This window comes from Taudactylus pleione, unplaced genomic scaffold (genome assembly GCF_031769625.1).
Source record: "Taudactylus pleione unplaced genomic scaffold, aTauple2 ptg000214l, whole genome shotgun sequence".
Lineage (NCBI taxonomy): Eukaryota > Metazoa > Chordata > Amphibia > Anura > Myobatrachidae > Taudactylus > Taudactylus pleione.
In genome coordinates this window covers 16,765,526-16,776,406 of record NW_028284616.1, presented here as the reverse complement: position 1 = coordinate 16,776,406, position 10,881 = coordinate 16,765,526, and the positions used below count along the sequence as shown (strand labels likewise).

General features: G+C 50.1%; 1 long non-coding RNA gene across 1 annotated transcript in view; it reads left to right on the top strand.

Annotated features, from left to right (window-relative positions):
• The first annotated feature begins 1,949 nt into the window (after positions 1-1,949).
• Positions 1,950-10,881, top strand: part of LOC148517642 (uncharacterized) — a 30,780-nt gene continuing 21,848 nt past the window's right edge. The window contains exons 1-2 of the long non-coding RNA XR_015879280.1: positions 1,950-2,047; positions 4,378-4,474. This is a non-coding gene — a long non-coding RNA (uncharacterized LOC148517642). The remainder of the gene's footprint in view (positions 2,048-4,377; positions 4,475-10,881) is intronic.

The following is a 10,881-nucleotide window of genomic DNA, read 5'->3' as shown; positions in this document are numbered from 1 at the left end:
CCTGTGTGGCCATTCCCATTACTTATCATGGTACCAGAATAAGTAATAGGCCACATAAGAAAGTGAAGCTGTGTCCAAGGATGAAGCCACTGGCTTTGGCACATCCAGGAAATGTAGCCGACATGCTCCCGTTTTCTGGAACGCTGCCCGTTGTGCCCCCAAACAACAGCAGCATGTCAATCACTGTGGCACTGCGAGCGAAATCGCTTTCTAGATCTGCACATAAGCAATCTGGCACCTACACACATCCACAACCATCAGCAAAAATAATCAAAATAGCGTCCACCACTGAATCAGCCCTTATGTGTGGTCACCCAATGCCCATACTTGCCGACATTCAGCTCCCTCCTTCCGGGGGGGAGCTGAATGTCTGCTTACAGTGTGGGGCGTGGCCAGGCAATACTGACGTATTGGGGGCGTGGCCGCAAGATTGCATAATCGCTGCCCCTCCCCCTCTTCACAATGCGGAATAAACAGCGTTGTGAAGCAGGGGGCGGGGCCACGATTATGTGATTCAGCTCGAATCGCGTCACCTGGCCTCCCCACTGCCGGGGTTTCTATATATACACTGGGGGGGGTGTCGGGAGGCTTGCCAGCCTTTCCGGGGGGGCGGGAGTGGAACCCGATATTCGGGAGGCTTCCGGTCAAATCGGAGGGTAGGCAAGCCTGCCAATGCCCACAGTAGCAGCATGGCGTGTGACATCAGAGACATCCCTAGGAATTACAGGAGGGACTGTGGATAAATTAATTAGGTGAAGTGTAGAAGAAAGAACTAATTAATTTCCAAGGGATGGTGGTTGGAAAAGGATAACAGGAGAAGAGACTGATAGAGGAGAACTGCATTACAGTAGACGATGGAGGGAGGGGGGGGGATGAGTTACAGGATATATATGTATGTTATGGCTAATGTCAGAAGTAGTATAAAGCTGACATCAGGCTCATATGAAGAGCAGTTGTATTTCTGACATTAGCCATAATGTAACATACAACAGTATCAGGCGCTAGTTGTATATCTATGTTGTAAAAAAGAAAAAATGAATTGAAAAAAATAAAATGGAACAATTTTGGTTTGAAGTCAAAGCGCATCAGAAAAGTAAAATATGAGAAAAGGCGCATAGCTGCCGGCAAGGGGAGTAATTATTACTATACCACCAGGACACCAGTCTGCGTCACCTATAACAGGATACCATAGTCTCATCCATATGCAGTAACATAGGGCACCAGAGCCTGATTTCAATAACACAGCACCAGAGCCTGCTTCATCTGTATTATAAAATGGCACCAGATCCTGCTCCATCTGTATTATAGTAACAAGAGACCAGAACCTTCACCATCTGTATTATAAGATGGCACCAGAGCCTACTTCATCAACATTACAATGTCAGAACATCAGAGCCTGCTCCATCTGTATTATAGTAACAGGACACCAAAGCCTGCTTCATTTGTATTACAGTAACACATGACATCAGAGTCTGCTGCATGTTATAATAACATAACACCAGAGCCCTTTCCATCTGTATTATAACATTGCACCAGTCTGCTTCATCTGTGTTATAATAGCATACTTGAGCCTGTTCCAATTGTATTATAAAATTGCACCAGAGTCCGCTTCATCTGTAACAACAGGACACCCACTTACTCCACCTGCAGTATAATAATAACAGGACACCAGTTACCTCCATCTGTGTTACAATCACAGGACATAGTTACATGGCACCAGAGGTGACTCCATCTGTATTATAATAAATAACACAAAATTCTGCTCTACCTGTGCTATAACAGGGCACTGTAACTTCCACCACTGTTATTAATATACCAGCAATGTCTCCCCTCTGCGTCTTCTTGAGACACTGAAGGGACTACGGGCGGCCATTTTTTTGAAGCCTATACACAAAGTGAAAGTGAAAGTGGAGTTTCCTGCAGAAGTCAGGTGGGAGATACAGGGCAGAAGTCAGGTGATCTGCAGAGAGTCACTCAAGAAGACAGGCTGGGTATCGTCAGGGTGCATGTACTAAAGGGGATCTGTCCACTACCGCTGGGGAATCAGGTGGATGCCGGGTCTCCTATACACCGGGGCCGGGCCGTGTGTCTGTATCTATCTGTATATAGAGAGCAGGGGCTGATTGTGTGTATGGGGGGATGCTATGTATGTATCATATATTGGGAGGTGGGTCTCGTGTGTGGGTGGACTTGTGTGTGTATTGGAAGGTGGGGGGTCTCTTGTGTGTATGGGGGAGGCTATGTATGTATTGTGTGTATCGGGATGTCTCGTGTGCATGGGGAGGTGGGGGGCTATGTATGTATTGTGTGTATGGGGAGGTGGGGTCTCGTGTGTTTATGGGGATGGGGGGGTCTTGTGTGTGTGTGGGGGGAATGTGTGTGTATGGAGGGTTGGGGGACACTCGTATGAGTATGGCGAGGTGGGTTTTTTTTGTGTGTGTTTATGTATGACGAGGTGGGGGGGTCTCGTGTGTATGGGGGGTATGTATGTATCTTTTTGTGTGTTACAGGAGGGGGGGGGAGTTTGTGTATGGGAAGGTAGGGGGAGTTCTCGTGTGTATATGGGGAGGTGTGGGTGGTCTTGTGTATGGGGAGACGGGGGGTGTCTCGTGTGTGTGTGTGTGTGTGTGTATGGGGAGGTGGGGGGGGGTTGTGTGTATGTGGTGGTGAGGGGTCTAGTGTGTGGATGGGGAGGTGGGGGCTATGTATGTATCTGTCGTGTGTGTGTATGGGGAGGTGGGGTGCTAGGCTATGTATGTATCTGTCGTGGGGAGATGGGGTTATGTATGTCTTGTGTATGGGGTGGTAGGGGGGCTATACATGTGTGTGTGTGTGTATGGGGGTATGCTATGTAACTCGTGTGTATCGGGAGGTCTTGTGTGGAGGTATGTATTGTATGTGTATGGGGAGGTGAGGTCTAGTGTGTATGGGGAGGCTATGTATGTATCATGTGTGTATGGGGGGATTCTATGTATGTATCATGTGTGTATGGGGGGAGGCTATGTATGTATCATCTGTGTATTGTGAGGTATCCTTACTCCTGCCTGCTTATAGTTATTACGTGCTGTCTGTGTGGAAGATGGCTTCCTGTGCAGGAGTGAAGAGAGTGCCCTGATCCAGGAATATACAGAGAGTATTTATCTTTATGTTACAGAACTCCATCCAAACATGATTTAGCCACATTTCATTACATGAAATCAGTAAAAAAGAGAAATTTGCCTTCACAGTGTACATCTGGGCTATAATAAATCTCCTAATTTAACAGCTCATAATCCCCACAAGTGGCCAATGACCTGTCACAAAACTGAGTTTGCTTTCAGCTCTTTACCTGGTGCCCACCTGTATTTTGCTTCCAATTGCTTATGGAACAGCCTCCAGTACTGGCGCGGCACCAATATGGGATGTTTCTACAGCTTGTGCTCTTTCCCTTAGGTCATAGTTTATATTTTCCACTAGGGCAAGGCTTTTCTGCAGACTGGTTTAGATGGATGCAGCCTATAGTAGTGTCTAACGCACTGGTCGGGGAACAGGGGTAAATTACCCCAAATGGGGTAGAAATGAAATTCCTGGGGGTAATGGACGGACAGTCGGGCATGTATATTAATCATTGCATGCCCGGCTGTCCGTCCATTACCCTCAGGAATGGACGTCACTGGCGCCGGGTGTGGCGCCAGTGACCTCCAGCTTGGTGCCGTAGGGAGGCTCTAAGCCGGACACCCGCTGAGATGTTATTACCAGCGGGCGCCCGGCTCCTTCCATGCAGCGCCGCGTTAGCCAGAGGCTGGAGTTCTCTTCTGAACTCCAGCTTCCGGCTCTCCCCATGCACACTATGGGAGAGACGTCATGACGTCTCTCCTATAGTTCCGAGGAGCAGCCGGGCGGACAGGATGGCGGGGGATGCAGGAGCGGGGATTAAGGTAAGTGTTTTTTTTTTTGTACAAACGGCACTACAGGGGCACTATGTGGGTAAACTACTAAAGGGACATTATATGGGGGCACTACTACAGGGGCACTACTAAAGTGGCATTATATGGGGGCACTGCTAATTGGGCATTATATGGGGGCTCTAAATATATTTTGGGGTAAAGGGTAAAAAAGTTCCCTGACCCCTGATGTAACGCAAAGGTTTTTTTTTTGTCTGGGATTTTAACCCTCAGAACTCATTGCCCTCTCTTGTGCCACCTACTGACATCAGCAGGTTTGAATTCTACAGGTCACACATCCTAAACAACTGGGTAGGGGGCATATTTTACAAATATGATCCTTTATTGGCATGAACTAGTCTTTATTAATAGTATTTTCATGAAAGCAATGCATTGGGGACTGTAATGTTTGCTTACTCAGGGGTAAAGGATCATTGTTATCTTGTCTCCACAGCCAGAACGTCATCACCGTCTTCAATTTTCAACGATGGGTAAAAACCAAAAAGCAGAAAGAGCCGGAAGGATACATTTTGTCACCTGGTAAGAGACAGGTAAGCCAGATATTTCCTTACTTTAAAGAAACATTATACCAATATTCTGATTATTACATGTTTTTTTCCACTATCACCGATGGCATTTCAGTATCTTCCTGTGATGACTTTTTTATTTGAAATTATGTTTGAAATATATTTTATAATTCTTCACCCTTAATTTTGCCCCGTGGGGTGCAGTTGTCCTAAATATGGTATTTATCTGCACATAAATTAGTCTTTCTGCTTCAGGGTCCATAGGGGGCCCACAGGGTTGACCTTGGGGGTATAGCTGGATCTGCATCCACGGGCACCACGCAGTTAATGCTTTTGCTGCTCCCAGGATGCACTGGGTCCATCCTCCCCTATACCCTTCCCCCGAGCCACAGGCACCTCAGTTTTAGTTGGTGCCCGGCCGGAGTCGGGTCACCCTTAGCACAGGGGGGCTGCTTAGCAGCCCCTAAGCGTATTTTTAGAGTTTTTACATTTTATTTTTTTATTTTATTTTAGTTGACTCTTCAGAGCGGCAGCATCACACTGCCCATTGGACGTCCAAGCTGCCACTCCTACACCCCGCTGGCGCCGCGACGCCAGTACAGATCTGGGGATCGCGGCGGGACCACAGAGTCTGTACTAGCCGGGCTCTGGGGACTCCCACAACTGCTGCCGGAGCGCCGGGGATCAGGTAAGACGCGGGTCACTGCTTGCGGTGACCCGCGTGTATATGCAGTCGCATGCCTCCGGTCTCTGGGGACAGACCGGAGGCGCTAGCAGTGGCGGCAGACTCCCTCTCTCCGGAGGAATGCCCCGCGGGACCACTAGACCACCAGGGAGTAATGCCGGCAGCGGGAGACAGCGTCCCTGGTGTCAATTGCTAGCCAGGGGAGGCAGCCTTCCCTGTCTAGCGGCTCCTCCCCTCAGCTCAGTGCGCTTTTGCAGTCGGGTCTGGCAAGGTTGAGCTGCTTCCTCCTGCAGCCACTCCTCCTCTGAGGTCTCCGGCGACCATCTTCTCTCCAGTGGCAGCGCAGATCTCGCAGGCAGCGTGCGGTCGGTCCCCGTGTGTACCTATCCCCTGCTAAAGGACAGCGTACACAGCACTATAGCCCTCCCAGGCACTGAATCTGGGCAGGTTGATTGTAGTGACAAGGTGCAGTGAGTAGTAACTTTCTGCATTGTATGTGACTTTTGCTAGTGCTGACTATCTGTGCTTTATTTCTACTTACTGTCAGTCTATACCTATCCCTTTCCTTCTACGGCCCTGTAGGTGTGTGGAGGAAGGGCTTTTCTCGGACCTCACTTATATAAATTCACGTATTTGTGAGGTCGGTCACATATAGTTGTGTGCTACACGGTGCCATATCTGTGGGCTTGTGTGCTGCATACTTGTGGATGCGCAGGAGTCAAACACTGACCTTCCCTATCGTGTTTTATATATATATATATATATATATATATATATATATTTGTATAATATATATATTTTGTCATGTCTGATGAGGAAGTTGAGCGCTCCGCGGCTCCTTCGTTGTTCTCCTACAGACGCTGCGTCGCAGGAGTAGATAAGGAGGTTTTTCCCCTATCTGACCAGCTGATTGATCATATGGCGGAGGCCTGGCAGTCGCCTAGTAAGAGGTTCCAGCCGCAGAAACGTTTAGCGTCTAGTTATCCGTTTCCTGCTGGTCATTGCAAAAAGTGGGAAACCCTGCCCGTGGTGGATTCTCATGTTACTCGCTTAATCAAGAGCGCTACCTTGCCTTTGCCATCCATTTCATCCCTAAAGGATGCCACAGACAGGAAAGTGGAGACTTGTTTAAAATTGGTCTATTTCTGTCCATGACCATCTCTTGGATGACTAAGGCCATTGAGAGTTGGGCCAATGTACTGGAAGATACTTTTCCAGAGGATCCTCCGGAAATGCAGAGAGCTTTAGTGGGACAGATGAGGGATGCCGCTTCCTATATTGGAGAAGCGTATTTGGATGCCAGTCTCCTGACTTCCAGAGTATCGGCTGCAGCGGTGTCTGCTCGCCGGACTTTGTCGCTGCGTTTTTGGAGAGCGGATGCAGATTCCAAGAAAGGCCTGGAGGCCTTACCCTTTAACGGGGAAATATTATTTGGCCCAGACCTGGACAAAATTGTGGATACCCTGGCTAAGTCTAAATCAGCTTTTCTACCTTCGGCAGTTGCACCTTCAGAGGCTAGGACATCTGCATTTCGGTCCTTTCGTACTCAGGGAAAGTCCAAGGGACAGTCCTTCCTGAGGCAGTTGGCGACCAAGGCCGCCCCTAAGCCTAAGAAACAAGCGTGGAGTGCTAGACGTCCTTCTTTCAAGCCGGAGGATAAACCTTCTGCCTGATGGGACGGGCCTCACTCTGGGGATCCCAGAGTGGGGGGCCGACTTCTTCAATTTGCACATTGCTGGTACAACACCACCACAGATGCCTGGGTTCGAGAAGTGGTCTCTCAGGGGTACGCCCTCTCCTTTCGTCACAGACCTCCCCATCAGTTCTTCTGCACGAGTCTTTCTCAGGACAAGACCAAGGCCTTGCAGATTCAGGAAGCAATAGAGTCCTTGCTGAAAGCAGGTGTCATTGTTCCCGTTTCGCCTTCTCAACGCGGGACGGGTTACTATTCTACTCTGTTTCTGGTGCAGAAACCCAATGGGTCTCATCGACCTATCCTCAATTTGAAGTTGCTGAACAAGTTCCTCAGAGATCCCAAATTCAGGATGGAAACTTTGCGTTCCAGTATTCTGGCTATGGAACCTGGGGACTACATGGTCTCCCTGGACATCCAGGACGCCTACCTTCATGTTCCTATAGCGCCTTCACACCAACGGTATCTGAGGTTTGCTATACGTCAACACCACTACCAGTTTCGGCCTCTGCCCTTTGGCCTCTCCACGACTCCAAGGGTATTCACCAAAATTATGGCGGCCATGGCCACCCATCTATGGAGCCAGGGTATACAGCTTCTACCGTATCTGGACGACCTCCTATTGTTGGCAAGCTCTCTGGAGGCACTTCTACATCATCTACACCTGATGATCGCTTGTCTGCAAGCGCACGGGTGGCTGATAAATTGGAAGAAGTCCTCCCTGATTCCATCACAAAGGATGGTTCATTTGGGAGCCTTGCTGGATTCTCATCAGCAAAGGATCTTTCTGACTCCGGAAAAGATTTCCTCCTTACAACTGCGGGTGCGCAGTTGCCGAATGTCTGTTCACTCGGTGCTGAGGGTTCTGGGGACCATGGTGTCGGCATTCAACATGGTGGAGTATGCCCAGTTCCGTTCCAGGCCCCTGCAGGGGCTGATGCTACCCAAATGGAACGGGTTGCCACACCGGATCAGGACTCAGATGCTGGTGTTGTCTCCAGAGGTGCGCCTTTCGCTAGCTTGGTGGCTTCAGACATTTCATCTCTCCAAGGGTCGCCCCTTTTGGATCCCGGACTGGGTTCTGCTCACGACAGATGCCAGTCTCCGGGGTTGGGGTGCAGTGACAGGTCCACTTTCACTTCAGGGCCGATGGACTGCGGAAGAATCGTTTCTCACCATCAACATTCAGGAACTTCGGGCCATGTACAGGGCCTTCCAGTTGTCCGGTCACGCTCTTCAAGGAAGGGCCGTGCAAGTTCAATCCGACAACGCCACCACAGTGGCGTACATCAACCATCAAGGGGGGACTCGCAGTCAAGCAGCGATGTCATGCATCCTGGCTTGGGCGGAGTGCCACCTTACGGTCATCTCGGCAGTCTTCATTCCAGGAGTCCTCAATTGGGAGGCGGACTTCCTCAGCCTCATGACGTGCATCCTGGGGAATGGTCGCTTCACCCAGAGGTATTTCAACTATTCGTGGACAGGTGGGGACTGCCGGAGGTGGGCCTCATGGCCTCCCGTCACAATCACAAGCTACCTGTGTATGGATCCAGGACGAGAGACGCCGGTGCAAGCCTGGTGGACGCGCTGTCAGCTGGCGTATCTATTCCCTCCGATATCCCTGCTGCCTCGGGTCCTTCGGAAATTCAAACAGGACGGCGGCACACTTCTGCTGGTGGCTCCGGCTTGGCCCAGACGTCCTTGGTACTCCGATCTTCGGAGCCTTTCCATCGACGCTCCGTTCCTTCTGCCTCAACGTCGGGACCTGTTGTCTCAGGGACCCTGCCTTTACCCGGATCTGAGTCGTCTGTCCTTGACGGCGTGGCTCTTGAGACATCAGTCTTATGGTCCCGGGGTTTTTCCATCTCTGTCATCAGCACGATGCTTCAGGCGCGCAAGCCGGCTTCCGCCAGGATTTACCACAAAGTGTGGCATACATATTTTCAGTGGTGTGAGTCCAGAAACTACGATCCGCAGGTGTTTCGTGTTTGTAGGGTTTTGGCATTCTTTCAGTCTGGTTTGGATTTGGAACTAGGCTTACGCCTAGCTTCTTTGAAAGTTCATGTGTCTGCACTATCTGTGTGGTTCCAGCGTAGGATTGCTACTCTGCCAGATGTCCGCACCTTTTTCCAGGGGGTTCTCAGGATTCAGACTCCCTTTGTTCCTCCTGTGGCTCCTTGGGATTTGGCGGTGGTGCTTCGGGCCCTACAGGGTCCTCCATTTGAACCTCTTGAGTTGGTGGAACTCAAGTGGTTGACGGTTAAAACTGTTTTTCTCCTGGCAATTGCTTCGGGCAGGAGGGTGTCAGAATTGGGAGAACTTTCCTGTCGTCCTCCTTTTCTGATTTTTCACCTGGACAGGGCGGTGCTTCGCACCCATCCGGGTTTTCTACCTAAAGTGGTTTCTAAATTCCACATTAATCAGGAAATTGTTGTGCCTGCTTTTCAGTCACCTGACCTCTCGGCTGGTGAGGCTTCTTTGGATATCGTCCGTGCTCTCAAAGTTTATGTAGACCGGACTAGTTTCATTCGGAAGTCGGATTCCTTGTTCATCCTCTTTGGTTTTCACAAGAGGGGTTGGCCTGCTGGCAAACAAACTTTGGCCCATTGGCTTTGTTGGGTTATTTGTGAGGCTTATGCACTGGAGGGTTTGCCTGTTCCGGCCTCTGTTAAGGCTCATTCTAATCGGTCTGTGGGTCCTTCGTGGGCTGCTAGCTGTGGCGCCTCAGCTGTTCAGCTGTGTAAGGCGGCCACATGGTCTTCTATCCAGACTTTTCTGAAATTCTATGCGTTTGACACCTTCGCCTCTCAGGATGCATCCTTCGGGCACCGGATTCTCCTTTCAGCACAGGAGCATCCCCGCCCTCAGTTGAACTGCTTTGGGACATCCCCAAGGTCAACCCCCTATGGACCCTGAAGTAGAAAACAAGAGATATGGTAAGAACTTACCTTTGTTATCTCCTATTCCTACGAAGTCCACAGGGCGCCCGCCCTGACGCACCTGGCTTCATATGGGGTATGTGGCTGGTCACCGATTTTCCGTGTGCCTATCTGTGAGTATGGCTCTTGTGTGTTCCAGTCTTCCTTCTATCTGTTTTTCCTCCTCCGGCCTTGGCTGCTTACCAGCTGAGGTGCCTGTGGCTCGGGGGCGGGGTATAGAGGAGGATGGACCCAGTGCATCCTGGGAGCAGCAAATCTTTAGCTTCGTGGTGCCCGTGAATCCAGATCCAGCTATACCCCCAAGGTCAACCCTATGGACTTCGTAGAAACAGAGATAACAAAGGTAAGTTCTTACCATATCTCTTGTTATATACATATATACACTACTGGTGAAAAGTTTTCAAGTTTTTATGGAAATGTAAATAATTTAATGTCTCAGAGGGGGGAATTAAATTCTCTGCGCTGGGATGTAGCTCCCGAGTTAGGTGCCCGGAGATATTCAATTGATTGCATCAGGCCCTTCTCTCAAGTCGATGCAGTTTACCACGGCTAATACCCGGTGCATAGTTGCTATAAACTGCATTTTCTGACTTTGGTGCCAGGCGCGATACGGTTACAAAATTCGGCAACACCGTGATTAGCCCTGAGCCACTAGATACAGTAGCGTAGATTTCTGCTTGCACCCTAATGACAGTGTGAGCAGAAATCCGTTAGTCGCTGGTTTGCAGCGCTTGCAATTGTAGTGTTCATTCTACGTCCGACGCCGAACCTAGAAAGAAGAACACCTGTGTGCACCCGAACAGGGGGCGTGGCAATGAGAAAAGGGGCGTGTCTTTAAGACGTGCCCCCTTTTCAACACTCTTGGGGGTGTGCCCGGCACTTACGGACATGCCGAGCTGCCCCAATCGTTCCTATCTCAGTGAATAGAAGCCGAGCGCATGCGTCTGGCATCCATTCACCGGCAGCGATCGCTCCATCACTATTTTCCCCACCCATGGGACGCTGCGGCCCACGGGTGGGACGGTACCCGCAGGCTGTTTTAGCGGGGCTCAGCTATGAGGGCAGGGTGCATTCTGCCCTTTAGAAATCGGGCAGGGCGCGGCAACCCGCTAAA